At 35.9% G+C, this 22,121-nt stretch overlaps 1 long non-coding RNA gene across 2 annotated transcripts in view; it reads left to right on the forward strand.

The window, feature by feature from the left end:
• Positions 1-2,689: 2,689 nt before the first annotated feature.
• Positions 2,690-22,121, forward strand: part of LOC145693369 (uncharacterized) — a 156,157-nt gene continuing 136,725 nt past the window's right edge. The window contains exon 1 of one of the 2 annotated variants that reach the window (XR_014132753.1): positions 2,690-5,044. This is a non-coding gene — a long non-coding RNA (uncharacterized LOC145693369). Of the gene's footprint in view, positions 5,045-6,889; positions 13,637-22,121 lie in introns of those variants that run through there. The other variant, XR_014132754.1, reaches the window with a different exon arrangement.

A 22,121-nucleotide genomic window follows, 5' to 3' on the forward strand; every position in this document is an offset into this window, starting at 1 on the left:
TACCCAGGTATTTACCCAAATTGGGTAAATATAAGGGTGGTTTTCTTTTCAAAGATATATGTGTACAGACGTTCTTGAGCTGTACATAAAAATAATGAAAAAGTAACAGTAGATCCAGTAGAAGCTACAACAAATGTCGATTTATTATTTTCATTAATAGATATGAGTTATGTGGTCGTTCCTGTTTTGATATTTGTCCAGAGAACATATTTTTAAGAACTGATGACTCTGAAAAAGACAACATTTATTTCTTCTACAAGTAAAGAAACTAAACAAGTACACGGAACGCAGATAAGGGTTTTTCTTTTAATTTACATTCTGTAAGTGACTATGGGCGACAAGTCATTACAACTGACATGACTTAATTATATATTTTCTGTTAATGGAACACAGTAGGAGTAGGAGTATATGCTAGGACTTTCACACTTCACTACACTTGCTAGCTAGGCATCAAAATATAATAAAATGTGAGCTGTCTGAAGCAAGAATGAAGTAACTGCATTTTCCTATTTTGCGAGAAATTAGCATTCTTGGAAACAAAATAGATAAAATGCCATTGGATAATGGACTTCACATGACGGTTACGTCAGTTTCTTTAATTAGTTTATGATTGGGTGGTATCAGAATCATACACCTAGTTCAATGATTTCATTCTTTAATTTAGAATTGAGCAAAACTCAGTTAGTTTTCTCTGGTTTCAAACACCTCAATTGGCAGCATCAAGCTAATAAAATACAAAAGAATTACAGAACATTCAGGACTTAGTAACGTTCTCGAAATATTCTATACACATAAGGACAAAACTTTATCTCGTTATGAGATGGCATTTCTACCAAGATTACTCATTAGATTCATCGGATACATGAAATGAATATATGGAATCATCGCTGGTAATGTCTCCATCTATCTCTCACACCGAAGAAGTGTCACTGTCACTGTCTTCTTCAAGGGTTCTCCTTTTTCTTGCTACCATGGTGCATTTCAAGTGAGTTGAACTTGTATCTCCCGATAACTTATTTTCTGCTGCTCTGACTCAACAGTCTTCGCAGTCTTTTTACGCTGTGTTGATACTTTTGGCTTCTGTTCCAGGTGATGCAACTTCCAGTTATAAGCTATATACGTAATTTTTCCGACTCTGGAAGCAGTCAGTCTGTTCGTTGACTTTGTGTGAATTTTTGAGAAGGTACTGAAGGATCTTTCTGTGGTGGCTGATGATACCAATGCTGTTAATATCCACTGTGCGACTTCAGATAATGGATATTCCCACACAAAACTTGCCACCAAATTACTGGGTTCATTTCACCAGAACTTTTCCAAATGAACTTCTTGCCTCACAAAATTTTCTTTATCTTGTAATGTGCGAAATCCTTTATAACATTTACAAGATCTGCTTTCATATTATCTGCAACCTTGTGTTATGAACTACAATCCATCGACATATTGTTCTTGACTCAAGTCAAACCCCTGTGATGATGGATCTAGGAATGCATAGTGAATCGGTTGCAGTGCTGGAGCTTTTCTGTTTTCGAAATTATTAAGAATATTATTTTTTCCTTCTGCTTTGGACAATGGGCATTCGGGAAGAGTCTTTCTTAGTTGCTGTTCGAATTTTTTGACAGCAGGAAAAACTAGATGTATGTTACATTCATCACTCTAATATATTTATCCAGGGCACTATTGGTTTGAGAATGTTTATTAGCTTTTCAACTGTCACCCAGAAAACCTCATCATCAAGCAACTTTGCTATGTGGTCTTTGATAAATGCTGTATATCTTGCAGTGGTTTTATGAACAGTTAAGTTCTGTAGGGTGACTTTTGTAGCAATCAAACTTTAAAGAGATTTTAAGTAGCTTCCCCAGCGGGTTTTACATGGAAGACTAAAAGAAGTGTGAATGTTTTTCTCATTGTTAATTGCATGAAAAGTGCATTCAGTACCTGAGTATTTCTAACCATTTTATGACGTAACATTTGCCATAAATGAAATTGAAGAACACTTCAAAATAGCAAAATATAAGCTATTTGAAAATACCTGGAAATTGTTTTACCAACTCCTTTTCAGCCATCGTTTTTTGACTCGTTTCACAAGGTCATATGGCAAGTTCTTGAATTATATGAAATAAAATTACTTGTACATTAATAGGAAACACTTGCACTGGGCTAGGGTAAATGCAATGACATATATAAGGAATTAATTGTTGAATTTATTACATAAGTAGTTAACTGTCCTTTCCAATTTGGAATTTTTATCTGAACTTTCAGACAACTTAATAGACACTGCAAGCCAGCAAACTACTCCCTTATCGCTCAACCCAAAAGTTAACTTGATATGTGATGTGCGTGTGAGCTAATTAACTCATTAACTTACATGTGTTACGGTATCCATATATAGGCTACTTACGTTTTCATCAGCTGTCATTTTATCCATAAAAGTGATAATGCTACTAGATGAACTTTGTACATTGATGGAGGAACTCTTCATATATGAAACTGCATCAAAGTTTTATCAGCCAGCCTCGTCACTAAAGAGTCATCAATGCTTTTATTGTTACTACAACTTGACGTAGGTTGTTCACTTTCATTCACTTGTTCTGTCCCAGTATTTTGACAACAATCAGACAAACTTCTCACTTGTAAATCTTTTAAAATAGTTTTCTTTAGACTTTCAGGACTCCTAAAACATTTATTCACATGATCTGACATTTCATTTACATTTGTGTTTACAGTTTTTACCACGGTACTTGCAGTTTACTGATTTATCACTTCGTACATTATATGCGCTCCAAACATTGCTTTTCTTTCTATCAATTTTCAGTTTTCTTTCTCTCCCTGAATAAAAAAAACTTAGAAAATTCAATTAAGATAAGAGGCACGTCTGCTCTCAAAAAGTCTCAAATCAGTACCAGTACTGAACTTAATTAGAAAAGGAATTGTTCGAAGCAATGTTTCCAGGTATAATTTTGAGTTTCCAGTGTTGCAGGTTTGCATCTTTCTTTAACCACATTTGTATCTGGAAGATTTTATTCTGCTATTTTAGAACTCATCATGTCTTCTTATTATGTAATGTTGCGGTTTGTAATAAATACCCATTTTTTGGGTAGGTAAATAAAATTTCGGTATTTACCCAATTTTATTTACCTACCCAGTGGGTAAATACCCAAGTCCCATCCCTAGCATTTATTTGTTGTTTGTGAAAGGAGAAGAATTCACGGATAATTTTGAACTCTGGTTAAAGTAGAGATGGCTAACAGGCAGAATTATGAAAATATTGATAATTTTGAACGTAGTAGTTCAAGTAGCGAAGAGGGGTTTGTAGGTTATGTAGCGTTTGAAAATCCTTGTTTCCAGGATATTGAACCGAATTCAGATGCTATCTTTGTCGAACCTAATCGTGGGAGACCATGGATACGTTCTTCCTCTGTTCCAGGCTTAGATAGACGAACTGTGGAGAGACATAATAATCGGTATGAACATTTAAATTTTGATTTTAACAAATTGGCGACAGAAGGGGTGTATAAATTGTTATTGGCCGAGACTAATCAATTGCCTATAGTAGACGGGACAAACACGGAATTAACAATCCAATTAATTTTGAAACGATAAAATTGTGCAAAGTAAAGATTTACCGTGTGATGTAATTTTAATTGCTAGTTTAGCGCGTACTAAAGGAGAATCTAATTACTTATTACAGTTAATGATTGGTACAGGTTCAGTTTTGGGTGACATTTGTAGACAACTCGTTATAAAATTCATCTCACCTTTGGCTAGAACGCAATTTATGCGGTTGGAATTTTACCGAGTTATGAGGGAAATCAAACACTGTATGAATTTGTTGAAGAGAAATTAGCCTTAATACGTGTTTTGGATATGAATTTCGAGGAACCAGTTGTTTGTAATTTAATTTGTAATATGGTTAGTCCAATGGTACATAAATTTTTCAACTGTAGAGGTGTACCGATGACTTTTGAACAGCTTGAGGACGCAGCTTTACATTTTGGTAACATGTATAGATATAATAACGATTATTATAGACTACGGAATGCTGTAGGACCGGTAATAGGTAGTGTAAATAAAAATCTCCATAAGGGAACAACGAATAAATCTGCTCTTTGTAATGTTATCAGTCAACCTAGTAATAAATGTAAATCCCTAAATTTGGTAAAAAGTAGTTATTCGAACGTAAATAATGAACAGAATCAAAATGTAATGGTTGCTGGAGGGAATACTCAGCCGTCGTCAGGTAGTGAACAATTTCAAGGGAAAACAGGAGTCATTCGAAAAAATATAGTGGCTAGTTCTTAGGGTTCAAGGAAACGTTTTCAAAAGAGGAACAGTGTTGTTGGTAGAAATTCTGAACAAGAGTCATTGGTGGATAAATCTGGTTTCCAAACTGTAAATTCTTCACAATGTACTAAAAAGAATAGAGATCTTCTGGTCGTGCCTGCATATATAAAGGGGAAATTGGTTAATACAATCTTAGACACGGGAAGCGAATCATGCTTTTTAAGTGAGAAATTCTTTAGGAATCTGCAAAAACAGTGTAAAATCAGAGAAGTAGACGTCAGTTTACAAGTTGTGGGTCTTAAAGAACAACAAGTGACAGTTACATCACGAGTACGCTTATATTTTCGTATGGGTTTTCAACAGTTTTCTGAAAACTTTTATATAGTTCCATCATCTGAGTTTGACCTCTTATTGGGGAATAGTTTCCATCGAAAGTATCAAGCGGTGATTGATGTGTCCAACTGACTATAAAAAATTCAAGCTAGGAAGTTAATAATACCTATTAATCCCCCACCTAACCTGCAACAGTCTACTCCTCGGACGAACTTTTTATCTTCTAGGGATAGCGTAGTCTATCCTACTCCAGCACGCTCGAATGGGGCTGAGGAGGCTGCTCGATTCCCTAGAACCATGCAAAATCAGACATGCAGATCAGGACAGCAGGCGCTTGGTGAGCAACAATTGGCTGCTGAATTGGAAACCTATGTCGACCATGAGGTGCTCCAAGTCACTAATCCCGGGCAGAATGCAGCACCGTCAGAAGGTAATTATAAAGTTTCTTCGGAACTTTTGGGAAAAGATCCAGAGTTGCAAGTTTATGTAAAAAAAATTTAGTTACTTCTTTTTCAGATGTAATTACGGATCGTTTAGGGTGTGTGAAGGATTTTTTTTTATCAAATTGAATTAGTAGACAACACGCCTGTAAAGCTACAACCGTATAGTATACCCAATTATAAACAAAAAGAATTGGATAATTATATTCAAGATTTGATTAAAGAAGGGGTAGTAGAAGAGATTAATGCCTCTTCATTTTCTAGCCCGTGCTTCCTTGTCGAGAATAGGGACCATAGTAAAAGATTAGTCGTGGCATAAGGATCTGTCAACAAAAAAATAATTACGCATAAATTTCCGTCGCCAAATCTTGAAAATGTTATCTCTAGTATATCAAATAACCATATATTTTTAAAAATTGATCTCAAAACGTTTTTTTCAGTGTTTGCTTACTGAAGATAGTAAAAAAGGTAACAGCATTTGTAACGAAAAATAAAAATTAATCAGTTCAATCGTTTACCCATGGGGCTATCAACTTCACCTCATGTATTGAGTTATTTGATGTCTAAAATACTAGATGGCTTGATTGGGGATAATCTAGAGATATTTTATGATGACGTATTAATTTTTACACCTGATTTGGAATCACATAAAAAAAAACTGGTTGAGGAAGTACTAAGTAGGTTCCGGAAGGTTGGATTAACTGTATCTCCTTCAAAAACCTTGTTATTTCAAACTAAAATAAAATATTTAGGCTTTCAATTTGAACGTGGGACGATGACCATAGATGAGGACCGACTTGAAACTATTAAAAATCTACCAAAGCCAAAGAATCGTAAAGGTTTGAATAGGGTGTGTGCGGTTTTTCAATTTTTCTCTAAGTTTGTACACAATTTTGCTGAACTCATTGCTCCATTACAGGAGATGCGTTCCGCAAAAGTTCCGTTTAAATGGACTAGAGAACATGATGATGCCTTTCAAAAACTTAAAGATGCGTTTTGTGATCAGGTAATCCTTAAGGTTCCTGATATGAATTCGAGTTTTGTTGTACATTGTGATTCTTCTTTAAAAAACTACAGTGCAATATTATCACAATATAATAAGGACGGTGATCTAATGCCAGTACATATGTTTTCAAAAGCCATAACACCATCAGATTGGAGCAAGAATGTTTATGAGTTGGAGGCAAAAGCTTTATCTTTGGCTTTGGAACGCTTTGAATATTATTTACATAATTTCTTTGTTGTTTACACTGATTCGAAGGCTTTATCTTGGTTATTGCATAATCACAAACAACAAAGAAAATACGGTACTTTAAGCTGGATCGCTAGTTACCTTTAGGGTAAAACTTTCTCACTAGATGGCAGAGCACATTGCAATACATGCATTGTTGCCACATAAGTTACGGATAGAAAAGTGTTTTGGCACGATCGCGTTTTATACATGATTTATAACAAAGAGAAATGAGAGCTTTTATTTCCATTTTACTCAATACTGCCTGCTTTAAAATATGAATTAAGTATATTCTTTGATCAAAAGTGATTTTTTTAACTCATGAAACGTTATGCGTATCTCTCAAGCTAGATATCTTTACGGTGCAGATTAAGAATGCCTATACTAATACAAAATCATTACATAAATTTCATCTTTTGGACAAAACAGACTCAGTACGCTCAAAAATGGCGTTTCATAAACGTAGTTGTAATCCTTGGTGTAAAACTTATCTCTACTTTAGAGATTTAATATATCATGGCTAAAATTCTATTGTTTTCTGGTCAAAGGTTAAGTCAATTTGCATTTAGGGGGAAATTATATCATTTCTATGATAATAGTTTTTTAGAGAACGGCAGTTAAACATTATACATTTATTTATAATTAGATGCCTCTACGGTGCAGATTAAAGATACGTGTACAAATGCAAAATCATTACCTAGATAGATAGGGAAAAACAGATTCTCAGTAGGTTCAAAACTGTTATTTTATAGGTGAAGTTGCAATCCTTGGAGTAGCTTTACTTTAGGGGCTTAAATATCATGGCTAAGATTCCAGCGTTTTCTGGGCAAAATTCGACTCAAACTGCATTTAGGGGTAACGAAAACCACTTTTGTGGTAAAATTTTCTCTGCAAATTACAAAGATATACGTTTATCTATAACTAGATGTCTCAAAGGTACAAAATAAGAATAAGTATACAAATACAAAACCATTACACAAATCCGATCTTTTCAACAAAACAGACTTAGTTCCTTCAAGCGTGGTTTTTGTCAGTTGTATTCCCGTGCAGGTATTTTGTGAGTTGTGTTCCCCAGTGCATATATTTTGTAAGTTGAATGTCTTAGTGTAACTTTACTTTAGATAGCATAATCATAAGGACCGTATCCTGGGGAGTCTAGACGACCGGGCCCCCCTAAATTTTGGCTGGCCCCTCTAAAATTTTCACGGTAGGCTTCCAAATGAACTATAATATGGTAATGAACTATAATATTGTTGGATCCAGCCACTCTAACTTCAGCCGGGCCCCCTACAATTTTGGAGTGGCTACCGGGATGATAATCATTATGGCTAAAATTCCAGCGTTTTCTGGACCAAACATGGCTTCGTTAAATGAAAACTATTACCAACTTTTACTAGGTTGCTTACTTACATGGACAGATTTTGTTCCACAATCCAGGTGGAATGAGGAATCTGAGATAGGGCTTTATGCAGAGTCGTATTGTCGTATGATTAGCGTCATATTAAAGGCCTGACTACTGCAGGAAACATCTGTTAGTCGAACTCTTTAGTAATCACGCGTCAGGATGACTCTGCATAAGTTCCCCGCAGCGAGTAAAACTACGCGATTAGCACGAGTGTTAGGGTGCCGAATGCGCTATTTGAAAGTTTCTAGTTTAATATTCCAAGATTATATTCCGAATCTAAAAAGGCAGTGATGATTATCGAAATGGTGGACTGAAGGAAGTGGAAAAACACCGAGAAAATCCACGCACACTATGGGTCCTACAGAAAGACTTCCTGGCGAAAAGTGGGATCGAACCAGCGATCTCGTGCGCCAGAGGTGATCTATCTACCAAGCTATTTACAGCTAATGTTATTAAAATCTACTAGTATATTTAACCTACTTCATTTCTCCAAGTGTTTTGCAGAAAGTGCCCTTTTGGTTCCAGAAGAAAGTACCAACTTCACTGTAGATGGTTGTGCCCGATAATGGATACTGCCATTGCATGCTCGCTTTCTTACTTCCGGAATGTAATAGTTCACCCATATTTCATACCCAGGAACGAATCCCTTCTGAAAGTCAGTACCTTCTCGTTTACGGCGTGGCAAAATCTCGTGACACATCAACACATCGCTGCTTCAGTTCGTCTATCAACTGGCGTCATACCATCCTGGCCCACATATTCCAATATCTGAGCACCGCGTGGATAATGTTACAGATTGAACAATGACATGCCAATGATTGTAGCTACTTCATCCAGTCACTCTGCATTGCTCCTAATCACACTTCCACTTTACATAGAGCAAAACGGTAAGCGATGACAAGAAATTATTTATTGATATAGATTCAGCGTCCCAAGCATGGGTTCCATCTCCGCTCCTTATTCTTATGTTGAAACCGCAAGCGGTAAACGTATCACTTACAATTCGGAATTCACGGATAATATGCGTCAGAATATTGGATCAATAAGAGCTAGACATAGATCACTCACTTCTGGTGGGTCAGGTTTTTGGCTGGATAACAGCTGCCGCCAAGTGAGCTTTGTGGTGGACAAACCATAAGTAGAGTTTCCTCCGGGTCCCTCCCTTTCTTTCATTCAACCATTTCATTCGTTGTCATCATCACCTTCTATCTTTCCTTCGAAACACAATGATAGGCCGTTACAGAAAAAAAATCATGAGTCTCGGTTATGCCATATAGGTTATACGAGACGGTGATGATAAGAATGAATTAAATGGTAGAATGAGAAAGTAGGAGCACAAAGAAACTGAGAAAATCCACACACACAAATGGTGTGTGTCCATCGAACCAGTCACCCCGCATACAAGATGTCAATGCTCTACCACGGAGTCACTGCAGCTCTGGAGTAGAAAAAGGATTTGCATTTCTACATGAGTGGTTGCGTTTCTCAAGTGAAGCTATAGGGTCTGAATACTTTCTTTTCATTATAGAAAAAAAATCAAGCTGTACGGTTTTATGAATTTTTAAATACTAAGTAGAGAAGGTCTTGGGATATTACTCTGCCTTCGTTTCGATATTATGCTCAGTCGACGCCTTTTTACATATGAAACAATTAGGCAAGCGGAGAAATCCTCGATCGCAAGCGTGTTCGAATTATGAGAGTTAAAAGTTTAAAATTGAACAGATTTTGCAGAAAGTTTGAAGAACTATTTCTTGAGATAGATGATTCAGTTTTGATATCATGGAGTTCTCGTGGATACCAAACACAGTAATAAGATCAAAACGTATGCATTTTATAAGATAAGGGCAATTATTTGGAATGGTGTGAAGTGTAATGGCGTTTTACACCATGCAAATTGCCTCTCACTTGGCATATTAGGAGTCTAGGAGGTTTAGGTGGGTGGGTCATGTAGCTAGAATGGAAGAAAGTATAAACGCTTTCAAGGTCTTGAATGGAAGACCAATCGGGAAACGACCATTACGAAAACCTAGGCGCAGATGGGAGGACAATATTAAGATGGATCTAGCAGAGATGGGAATACAGAGTAGAAACTGGATGAAGTTAGCTAAGGATAGAAGTCAGTGGAGAGCTTTTGTGAACACGGCGTTGAACCTCCAGGTTCCATAGACCATACAGTTAGTGAGTTAGTTAGTTAATTCGACTATATTGTTACTCAAATATCACTTTCCTGTTTGGCCACCTTCAAATTGAACAATCACATTTGTCTTGGAAACGCTTTGCCAGGCGTGCAAAATTCAATGAAGAACAACGTGATATTCATAATTAAACTTGTGATGATGTATATTGTTTTGTTCTTCCCAGGCCCGTATCCTCGGGGGGTCTAGGAGGCCGTGTTCCGCCTAAATTTTTACTGCTCCCCATAATTTTCACGATAAGCTTGAAAATGAACAATATGGTGATGAACTATATAATATGGTTTGATCGGCCCCCCTAACTTCTACCGCTCCCCTGCATTTTTGGACTGACTACTGGCCTGGTTCTTCCCCTTCTGTAGCTAGGTCCAAACAGCTCGAGCAGCGCCAGACAGGTTTGCCCTGCCGCGGTACTCCGAATCCTTTCGGCCTATGCTTATGCATCACAGAATAAGGTGTTCTAATACATCATTGCTAGCCATGTGCTTAGTTTTCAGCAATTGGAATGCCGATTATGGGGAAATATAGGCCAAACCCCAGGAAATATTTTAAGATATTCAACGAGAAAATAGACCAAATAAAAAAATGATTAGCGGGAATGTGCGCTGAAAGTTGTGAACCAGTTGACTTTTATTTTCGAGAAAACCACAGTTTGCATAAATCATCTGTAGCCAATTGTTTGTTTTTTGGTCACATTTCTCGCGAAATACCGTAAAATATTGTCTGAAGTTTGGCCACTATTTTCAAACAATCGTCATTGAAATCCGTTAAAAATTTTAATAAATGGCTAGCGATGAAATATTGAAACACCGTCTTCCACAATGGATACCATCATGTCCATGGGTTTTCTCGGGATACTCCTGTTTCCTCCCTTCTTATCATTCCATCAATTCTTCCATCATCATCCACTTGCCTTAATCATCGTCTTCCTTAGCCTAAAGAGCATAATCATTGGATGTTAAACTGAATTATTTCATTTTTTTTCCACAATGCACAGAGGCCGGCTGGGTTGGGAGTCGCGTTGAAATTAGTCCCGCGGCAAAGCGTTTCGGAGACAAATGTCATTGTTTAATGTTTAGGTGCCCACACAGAAAGTGACCTTTGAATGACAATACAGTTGGTTTCAAATAAATTTTATTAGCCTATTTATCCGGTGTGCCAAATAGGATGCAATTTGAAAGTTGTAAGACGCCATTACCCTTCAACCCTTCCCCAATAAGTTCCCTCATTTTGCAAAATGCGTACGTTTTGACCTCACCATTCCGTTGAGTTCCCAAGAAAATACCCCAGTAAAAAAATGAAGCTTGTATCTCAAAAATGGTTTCTTTAAACTTTTTTCAAAATCTGGTCAATTTTGAAATTTTAACGCCTATAATTTGAACAAGCTTGCTATCGAGGATTTATCGGGTTGCCTAATTGTTTTATATGTAAAAAGAAGTCGACTGATTATCTTTGTATTACGTGCAAACAAACAGTTAAATATAAATGATTCCTTCCGTTTCCTCGTCACAATTCACAGGTTTCGCCTCTGGACTTCAAACGCTAACAAGGAATTGCCCTACTACTGTGACTGCAACAGTACACATGTAAGTTTGGCAACGAAGCATTATGGCGTCCTGCGTAAGCATGAGATTCAGCCGCTAAAACTATTTCCGTAAACACAAAATAATATTTGGATAAAATGTAAAACATAGCACAAAAAATGGTAATATAATATCCATATTCCGTAATGGGACAACTACTTGTAAAATAATTTATGCTTGTAAGTAAAAATTTAGTAAAACCGAGCACAGAAGTAGTAAAATCTAACAGCAAGCGCCATCTTGCGTACTCATCTTAAAACTGATCAAGTTTTCCTCTTATATGTTACTTTTTTAGCTAACAGAATACATAAGCACAGAAAATATTACGTCATGTTGTAGCTGACGCATTACTATTTTATAGTGTAATACTTATAATATGTGCCATTTCTTTACACGTTGGTTAAGGCAATGAACTAATGCTTATACTAACTTCCGGGTAGTGATCCACCTTAATGGAGAAAATTTCCCAGTTTAGATTTAAAATTGTCCATATTAGAACTAGCATAAACATAGCTGCGGATTTTTTGTCACGTATAGGAAATCATCTGGAGTTTTATACGAATGAACCCAATACAGCTGAGGTCATAAAAGATAATGGGAAAGATGTTAACTTAAGTGTAAATTTTTGGAAGTTGCCGTTGTTAAATGAACCATTAAAATCTCATCAGCAATCAGATACAGGTCTTAAAGAAATTATAGGGAAATTAGGAAAGAAAGAAAGCGTAGATTCTTATATTTTAAGAGAAGGTATCTCATTAAAGAAAACAAAAAGCCAGATTGGGGATGGTTATAGAGTAGTAGTTCCTCAGAGTTTAGTGCAAACTATTCTTGACTATTTCCATTCTCAATTGATTAGTGGCGCTCATAGAGGGGTGAAGACAACTGCCGCCATAGCTAGACGTATGACCTGGCCGAATATGTTTAAAGACATCGAAGAATTTGTGAGATCGTGCCCTGTTTGTCAAAGAATACGAGATAGGAATACCTTGCCTCAAGGGAACTATTACACGAGACATGTAAAGGCTCCAAATAATACATTTTTTTATTGATGTAGCAGGAAAAGGGCCGAGTAGTCAAGGGTATGAGTATGTATTGGTGATTGTAGATGCCTGTAGTAAATTTGTATTTCTTGAACCGTTAAGGAAATTATCTAGTCAAGCAATATGTAAGAAATTAATGGACATATTTTTAAGAACTGGGTTTGTCTCTAAACTGGTTCATGATTGTGCGACATACTTCGTTTCGGGGTATTTTACACATTTCCTGTATAGCCTAGGAATACAGGACATAAAAACCTCGCCGTATAATCCGTCGCCGAATATCTGCGAGAGAACAATTCGTAGTTTCAAAGGGATATTGAAGGCATACATTGATAAGAATCAGAGAAATTGGGCCCATTTGTTACCGAAAATTGCATTTTCTATCAATGTTAGTCTTAATGAAACTACGGGTGTTTCTCCATGTGAGATCTACTATGGAAGAACCATGTATAGCCCGCTTGATGTCAAGTGGCTAGTAGATCTGGGAATTTTAGACGACGAAGTAGACAAGAATACGAAGGATGAAATTATTAAAAAGAATTTAGAAAACGCCTGGAAAAGATGTGAGAAAATTTACTCTAGGAGGCATTTACCAGTTACTTTTAAAATTGGAGATCAAGTTTTGACTAAAAGGTTCATGAAGGCATCGTTAGAGAACACTTTAACCCTAAACTTGCAGGAATTTGGGAGGATCCTTATTTTATAGTTGGTCAACCTACAATGAATACTTTGTGGTTGGAGAAATTGGACAACCCACAGGTTAAGATAAAAAGACGTTCAACATTGTAAAAGGTATATACAGCCAAGGAATGCGCAACCCGTGAATCAAGGTAGAGAGTACTGTAAGGAATAATGTGTAAGGTAACCCGTACGGGAGGAAAAATGTAAGAAGTTATTATTTTATCTTGTATGTATATGTAATATGTTTGTTTGAATTGTTTTTGTCGCTTAATTTTTGTATCCTGCACGAGCTGTCCGTGGTTTTGGTCCTAATGTATTTTGTGGTTATGTCCGATTTCATGAGGGAAGAAGATCTTCCAGCATTTACCCGAATTTGGAAACTTCTATGTACGCGGATTTGTCTAGCCTTTGTAATCGAGCTCGTCCTCAAGGTATAGCTGGATTGGAACTGTAAGTTAAAAATTTTGTATAAGCATGCAATGCATGGAATTCTGTAATTGCGATTAAAATCATTATTCTTCTCCTTAACGCATATACTTTTGAAGGTTGTAAAATTATTTTTAGGGCAGACAGATCAATATGTAACGTATATTAACGTTTTCGTCGAAGAGAAAAAAAAATAATTTGTAATAGATTGGAATGTTGTACATTTTATGTAAGGGTAGGGGTTAAGTAATACGACTTCTACTCGCTAGATGCCCTTCCAATTCAGTTATAGGTGCTGGTTACGAGGAGTTCCCTCGAATGTCAATAGATAGCAGCACTTGTGGTGTTGCAAGCTGTTGCTTGCTAGGTGCGTGCGATCCTTAGCTCTCCCACTTGAAGACCTGAATTGGTAGGTGACGGTAGTGGATAGAATAATATGAAATTATGAGAAATTTTGTTTGGTAGGATAAACCTGTAAATTCTATTTGGAGATGTTTCTGGGAATTACTTGCTTGCTTTCTTAGTATGAGGATATAAGAATTCAGTGGTTGTAGAATATTATGTTAATTGAATAATTAAAATGAATATTTTTATGTGTGTTTCCATATTCGTGCTTGGTAAGTAGAGTGCAATTTCTACCAATTTGGAAGAATTGGGTATGTATCTAGTACTGTGTTGGAAAACGAAGGGAGGTCGAATTATTTACTTCTTTTGGCTGTGGAAGGAGATTTGAAATTTATTCGACCTCTCATTATTTTCCGTCGTAGTGCGTGAGCTTCCCAATTCCTTTGGTTCGGATCACAATACCGGTTCCGATCCCAATACAGGTTCGGATCCCAATAAATTATGAGTATGGTTAAGCTTTATTGATTTTTTGAGCGCTTTTTAATATTTGGATTTACACAGGAATGAGCATACGAGTAAATGATAGAGTAGACGTATTAGTAGTAATTCCTAACCTACCGGAAGGAAAGATTGTAAATTTTTGAAGAAAAATAAGTCACTTATCAGTATTTGGTAAAAGGGAAGTAAAAGTGTACAGTAAAAATTTGGATATTTGGAAGATAAAATACCTTTTCCGGGAAATTTAATGCTTTACTTATTTGGAAATTTATTAAATACTAGAAGAATTTCTGAAAGAATTAATGTTAACTTTTCAAGTAATTTCTTGTTCATGTGTTTTTTGAAGAAGTTGAAAAATTGAATCGATTTGCTTCGTGTTTTGAGCGTTTACTGTTATTGTTGAATATATATTTGGTTTATAATAAATTGTTACAGTTGAAATAAGAGTTTTACCTGTATTTCCTGAAGTGCTAAAAATTAAGCTTGATCGCCACCAGAAGAAAAAAAAGGGGTGTAATTTCAGATAATTTACTCTGCTGATAAAACAAGAATCAGGGGGTCTACTTACCGTCCAAGTGTGCTCGTGGTTGATTTGTATGCGGGTAAAGGTAGAGGAATTGTGTCTAGGGGTTAGGCAAGGTTTTGCTTTTACCTGTAGACAAGTTAATCACGGGACCACGGTTGTATGTGTATGCATACAACATTACGATATATATATATACGGTATATAAAATGTCTGTTACTACCTAGTTCGGAGATTTTTCCGTTTTGTATCCCTTTATTACCAGTACTACGAGACGAGCTTACGACTCATCCACTGGAACAAATAAATACGAATTATTACTCACACGCCTACCTAAATGCATATGTATTATTTATATATAAATTATAATACGAGAATGCAACATAGACCTATAGTCTAGCGAAATTTTTAGCTCATACGAAAAATCTAGGTTGTGATACCTTACCTATTAAAAGTTGTCATCCATGCCCTACGTTTCGTTGACAGTTTCCTGTTCCTGTGAACTTATTTCCGCACTAGGTTCTTTTTGTTCCCCATTTCCACTATGATGAACAGTTGGATATTATCAAGGGTATACAATTACCCTTCACTTATGTCGCGAACAAATATTCAGCTTGCAAATTTATTTCGAGAATTTCTCATTGAATAATAAATGTTTATTCTCTCAATTTGTACAAGCGCAAGCTTGCCTAGCAGCCGTCAATCTTACACAGAACCTCAACAGAGTTCAAATGTGCTGCGTCTGCTGTGAAGCACAGGTCAGTTATATGGGAGGGGCTTTTAGAGTGTAATTGTAGGAACGCTGCAGGAGTTCAACTCGCCCCGCCTGAGACAAAAGATCTGGCGGCACGCACTAATTCAGAAAGGTTACAAAGCAGGAGCAACAAAGTTCTGAATGAAAGGTGTTTTTTTTTACTATTTCATTTTTCGAACAATAACATTTACCGATGACCTGTTAGCCCCTATCCCACCTCCCCACTGAAAACAAATTCAATCAGAATTTGGCCAGATCGTTTGATCACGAATAATTATCGTTTGATCCCAACGCATACTGACGTATTATACATGATTTGGCTAGGGCCTTGTTAGCCCTTAATAATCGACACGTGCCATTCCATACATATTTCAATCGTAAATAGGTAAGCAAAGTTTTGCTAGTTTCTGGTAGCAAGCTTGGAAAATAAAATTTACTGTTCATTTAAAATTGGTTACCTCCAACAATGAAACTAACAATAATATGTGAAATCGAAATGTACCATTCTCTAGATAATTCAAACGTAAATAGTTGTGTCAAGCTTGAGCAGTTTATGATAACAAGCATGAAAGATAAAGTTGATTCTTTATTTAAAAATGGAGGCCTCCAACAATGAAACTAGTGAAATCGACATGACCATTCCCTAGGTATCTCAGTGGTAATCCGATGGGTGTAGCAAGTGTATTTAGTTTATGGTAGAAAGTGTGGCAGATAAAGTTGATTGTTTATTTAACAATCGTGGCCTTCAGCAGTGAAACTAACAACAATATGTGAAATTGACACGTACCATTCCCTAGATATTTCAATTGTAAATAGGTGTGCCACGTTGGGTTAGTTTCCCTTTGTAAGTGTGGGAGATACAGTTTTCCCTTTGTAAGTGTAGGAGATACAGTTGATTATCTCTTTCAACAATGATACTCCCCAACATTGAAAGTAGCAATAATACGTGAAATCGACACATACTATTCCCTAGATATTTCAATCATAAATGAGTGTGCCAAGTTTGGTCAGTTTCTGGTAGAAAATGTAGCAGATAAAGTAGATTGTATATTTAGCAATGGTGTTCTCCAATGATTGTTTTTTTAATGTGACCCCCAACAACGAAACCAGCAACAATATATGGAAACGACACGTATCATTCCCTAGATATTTCTGTGATGAATGGATGTGCAAAGCTTGGCTAGTTTTTTTTTTGTAGAAAGTGTGGCAGATAAAGTTGATTGTTTATTTAACAATGGTGGCCTCCAACAATGAAACTAACAACAAGATGTGAAATCGACACGTACCATTCTCTAGATATTTCAATCTTAAATGATTGTGCCAAGTTTGGTCAGTTTCTAGTAGAAGTTGCAGCAGATAAAGTTGATTGTATATTTAACAATGGTGGTCTCCAAGGATTGTTTATTTAATATGGTGAACCCCAACAATGAAACTAACAACAATATATGGAATCGACGCGTACCATTCCCTAGATATTTCAATCATGAATGGATGTGCAAAGCTTGTTAGTTTTTTTTGTAGAAAGTGTGGCAGATAAAGTTGATTGTTTATTTAACAATGGTGGCCTCCAACAATGAAACTAACAAAACAAGGTGTGAAATCGACACGTACCATTCTCTAGATATTTCAATCTTAAATGATTGTGCCAAGTTTGGTCAGTTTCTGGTAGAATGTGTAGCAGATAAAATTGATTGTCTATTTAACAATGGTGGCCTCCAACAATGAAACTAACAGCAATATGTAAAAACGACATGCACGATCGCTTGATATTTCAATCGTAAATGGGTGTGCCAAGTTTGGTCAGTTTCTGGTAGAAATTGTAGAAGATAATTTTTATTGTATATTTAACAATGCTGGCCCCCAACGATTGTTTATTTAATATGGTGACCCCCAACAATGAAACTAACAACAATATGTATAATCGACGCGTACCTTCCCTAGATATTTCAATTATAAATGGGTGTGCCAAGTTTGGTCAGTTTATGAGAGAAAGTGTAGTATATAAAGTTGATTGTATATTTAACAATGGTGGCCTCCAACAATGAAACTAACAACAAGATGTGAAATCGACACGTACCATTCCCTAGATATTTCAATCGTAAATGATTATGCTAACTTTGGTCAGTTTCTGGTAGAAAGCGTAGCAGATAAAGTTGATTGTTTATTTAACAATGGCGGCGTCCAACAATGAAACTAACAACAATATGTGAAATCGACACATACCATTCCCTAGATATTTCAATCGTAAATGATTATGCTAAGTTTGGTCAGTTTCTGGTAGAAAGTATATCAGATAAAGTTTATTGATTATTTAACAATAGTGGCCTCTAGCAATGAAACTAATAAAAATACGTGAAAGTGGCACGCACCATTCCCTAGGTTTTGTAACGTCCATTAAGCAGACTGTACTCGTTTTGGGATAGTTTTTGAATTATTCATTTTATTTTTGATTGTTTTAATTTTATTAGTTGTATATGTTAACATTGGTGACGGTGGGGTCATCTACCGTGTTAGAAACAAACTATTTGGACGTTCAGAATAACCTTATACTTATTAAATATGAGAAGGTTATGTAGAAAATTAAGTGTCGACGAAATACTAAGATTGATATTAGAATAAAATTTATTATATTGAGTAATATGAACATATATATTTACGAGCGAATATATGTGTAAAGGGCTCGGTATTTACCCTGGTTGTTTTAGGTTGCCATAGATTTTTGACACCCGATACTGACCAACTAGTTGTGATTGTAGAGTATTACCGCGTAACTTGTAATAAATAACACCTTACGGATTTGTTAGTAATGTTCGTAACTATTAAACTTTTAATACTGTGTTAAATGTTGCATGTAAATAGAACAAGTAACAGGTCGTAAAAATAACCCTAATCCTTACCTAAAGTTATTTTTGTGAAACCACAACGAAATCACTGAATTACGAAACAGTGTGCCCCAAATCCTTCCCCTACGACTGGAAACATAAGTATTTGTCATTCGTCAGTTCAGTAACTCGAATCTCTTGACACCAAGATATAAACCAGAAATAAAATTCAGTGATCTTAATTTGAACTGAGATGTGGTTAATAATTTAGTAATGTGAATACAGGACCTAGGATAGGTCCAAAGACCTATCTCCATTGAGATATCGTATAGTAGAATGGAAATATGTTACCAATGTTTGGGACTGGATTCGATATTTTAAATCTTGATAAATTTTGAATTTTCATACCAAGTGCGTCAAGTGACGAAATGAAAAATATATATATAATGTGAAGCAACTATGTCTGTAGTTAAGACAAACGACTAACTACTCTCATGGACGCCAATCGTAGTGCATAAAGAGAGTTGATAAAGGAGTTATTATCGACGTGAGAAAAGGACTCATAAAATTGTTGAAATTTCCCCTCTTGGGATAGAGACTCAATAAAATGCTACTAAAGTTTTTTATAAATGATTAACCAATTATATTTTTCTTTTCTTTTCTTCTTTCACGTTGATATGTATTCTTTGTACTGAATCTTAAATATGTTCAATGTTGACCATTGATTTTTTTCTTCGTCTTTCGTTCTGTCGATTTTTTTGTTTTGTAACATAGTCCAACTCTTAATGTATATACAAAGAGAAATGTGTTATTCGATATTGTTGAAAAGTAACAGATTTCTATGCATGTCTATAAATCATATTATTATTACTATTATTATTTTCTTTTCATGTATCGTAACTTTTCCCTGTTCTGTCAAATTACGTTTTCCTGGAATGTAATAAATGTCTATAGAAATGTAGTTAGGTTAGTTTAATTCAACTAAATGCAACCTGAAGAATACATTGTCCTGTATGAATGTGTGTGTGTGAGCGAAATGTAGGTTTAGTATTAAGTGCAGCAATTCTTTTGACATATATATGTGTGAATTACTGTAATCAATGGTAATTGATAATTAAAGTCGTTGAAAAGTTAATAATAACTCAACTTAAGTTGGCTCTATAAAGGAAGCAAAAAGGACAGAAATAGCCTGAACGAATGATCATCATGAACTTTGAAAGTAAAAATCTTCGACAAATATGTGTGTTACTTTGATTTTTTTCTCTGTGGTCAATTCTAGCATGCCGTTAACTTAATCATTTATACTTTAAATTGCGCTGTATCTTGGGACGGGATGTAAATCTTGTCACAAGACTTCTAACAAGTATGTTACTTCTAAATGATTCCATCGCTGTGACGCATCTCGAGCTACGCACGGCGATTTAACATTGTAAGAAGACTGCAGATAAGGGAATGAACCTCAGTAAAGAACGAAGCAAGAAAAGGTGTAAGTAAATTCCAATCTAGATGATATGAACTGTAAACATATGTTTATACATGTTGATTAAGACTATTATTCAATCTTCCGTTATGTCGTTTATTAATTTCATATCGTTTGTCAAACTACATGTTCTGCTGCATATAATTACATAGTATAAAATCCATAGTATTTCATATCCTTTGTATTTATTCATTAATTTCTTTAACCATATTTCATAGTATATATACTTAACAAGCAGAACTACATTCATAAGCATTAAAAACACACTTCTTATAAGTGACTAAACAGACATATCGTAGATACATATTTTTGATTGGAGTTCACAGAAATACGAAGAAAGTTAGTTGCTTGGAGCAGAATCAGTTAAAATTAGTAACTCATATTAAAGTAATTCATAGCTACAATACTAAACATTAAACACACGTTGTTTCAAAATTACTTAATTATGTCAGAATATCGTGACAAACTATGACAAATAAATATTATTTTCGATAGAATTAGAATAAATTATTGGCGAGTAATAAACATAAAATTATTTAACTTCTATCTTTTTTTCTTAAGAATCACGGAGTAAAATCCCATCAACAACTTTTTATTTATTAAAAAGAGAACGAAAGTGGCTCAGAATTTTAAGTAATTCTTGGCCAATACCTTGAAACAAGGTGCACATAAAGTATAGGTCGGTCAAACCGAATTTGTGAAATATCATAATAACCTGATTCAAACATGAATAAACACGAAATAAAAGACAATCTGTAACGTCCCGTTACAAAATACTAGATACTAGTCAAGAACTTTCGGAAATATTGAATAAACTGTTAAACTTTCTCATCTATCTCAGAGCTAGATTGGGATAATTCGGTAGTTTGGGTTAAATGGATCTAGGTCTGGGGGGTATGAGTTAACATGTGTAAAGGAATCAATGTGTCTTTGCTTGAATTCACAAAGACTGTTATTAATAATGCATTGAGTTATGCAGACAATGATGTTGGTGACAGGTTTCTATTAATTTTATTTGTGTTTTGTGGAGTTTCTGTGTAGAGTGCTTGCACCACTGCTACCCATGCAAATTGGACCACTGCTACCCATTCTCTCCGAATTACGGTCCCTCTTTTCACCCAGAATGAGTTGCCTCATATCAGTGTTATTATGGGAGGAGTCCAGACTGAATTTATGCTCGACAGTGGGAGCCAGGTCAGTTGCGTCGGTTCCAATTTAGTACCGGAAAGTGCTAGGAGATATCACATCAATACTCGTTTACGAGGTGTTACTGGCAAGTTTATACAGGTTTCTGAGTTGGCGATTCTCCAGTTTGATATTAATGGGAGACGTTTCTCTCATGTGTTTCGAGTTATTCCACACTTTGACTATGGTCCTTTGCTTGGAGCTGACTTTTTGAATATTCATAGAGCCTTAATTGATTACGATAGAAATACCTTTACTCTTTCTTACTTTGGTCGTTTACCGTCTCGTTCATTGCCAAGGCGAAATTTGGAGGTGCATTTATCCAAAGTCCTTACAAGTAAAGTTGCTAGCTGTTCTACTCCTGTTTTTCGAGTTTTTGAAAATACTGTGTTGCCACCGCGGTCACATACTTTGGTCCGTCTCCGAAATTCGCTTGATATTACCGGAAGAAAGTTGTTGTTGTCCCCGTCTCAGCGAATTGAAGAGTTATTGGGAATTTTTATCCCACGAGTTTTGGTAAATGTGAGACACCAGTCGTTTATGTGACCAACCCCACCACCACCCCAGTGAAGTTACGCATGGGAACAGTTCTTGGTCTGGCAGAGGACTTTGAGGAGGTGCCTGTTGATTCGGATGAAGTTGTGGCAAACACCACGGAGGAATACACCCCACCACCAGAGCAGTTAGCAGCATCACAGAAGATGTGCGATCCCACTCGTTTGGATGTCAACCCAGTTTTGTGTCCAAAAGACCGGGAGCGTTTTTACCAACTCATCTATCAGTTTGCTGATATCCGGAGTTCATCACAAGATGATGTGGGACTCGCCCGCGGCTTTGAGCACGAGAGACGCCTTTTCAACACCACGCCTGTCAACAAAACGACCTATCCCGAAAGAATGATC

Source organism: Thermobia domestica, chromosome 8 (genome assembly GCF_964235325.1).
Source record: "Thermobia domestica chromosome 8, izTheDome1.hap1.1, whole genome shotgun sequence".
NCBI lineage: Eukaryota > Metazoa > Arthropoda > Insecta > Zygentoma > Lepismatidae > Thermobia > Thermobia domestica.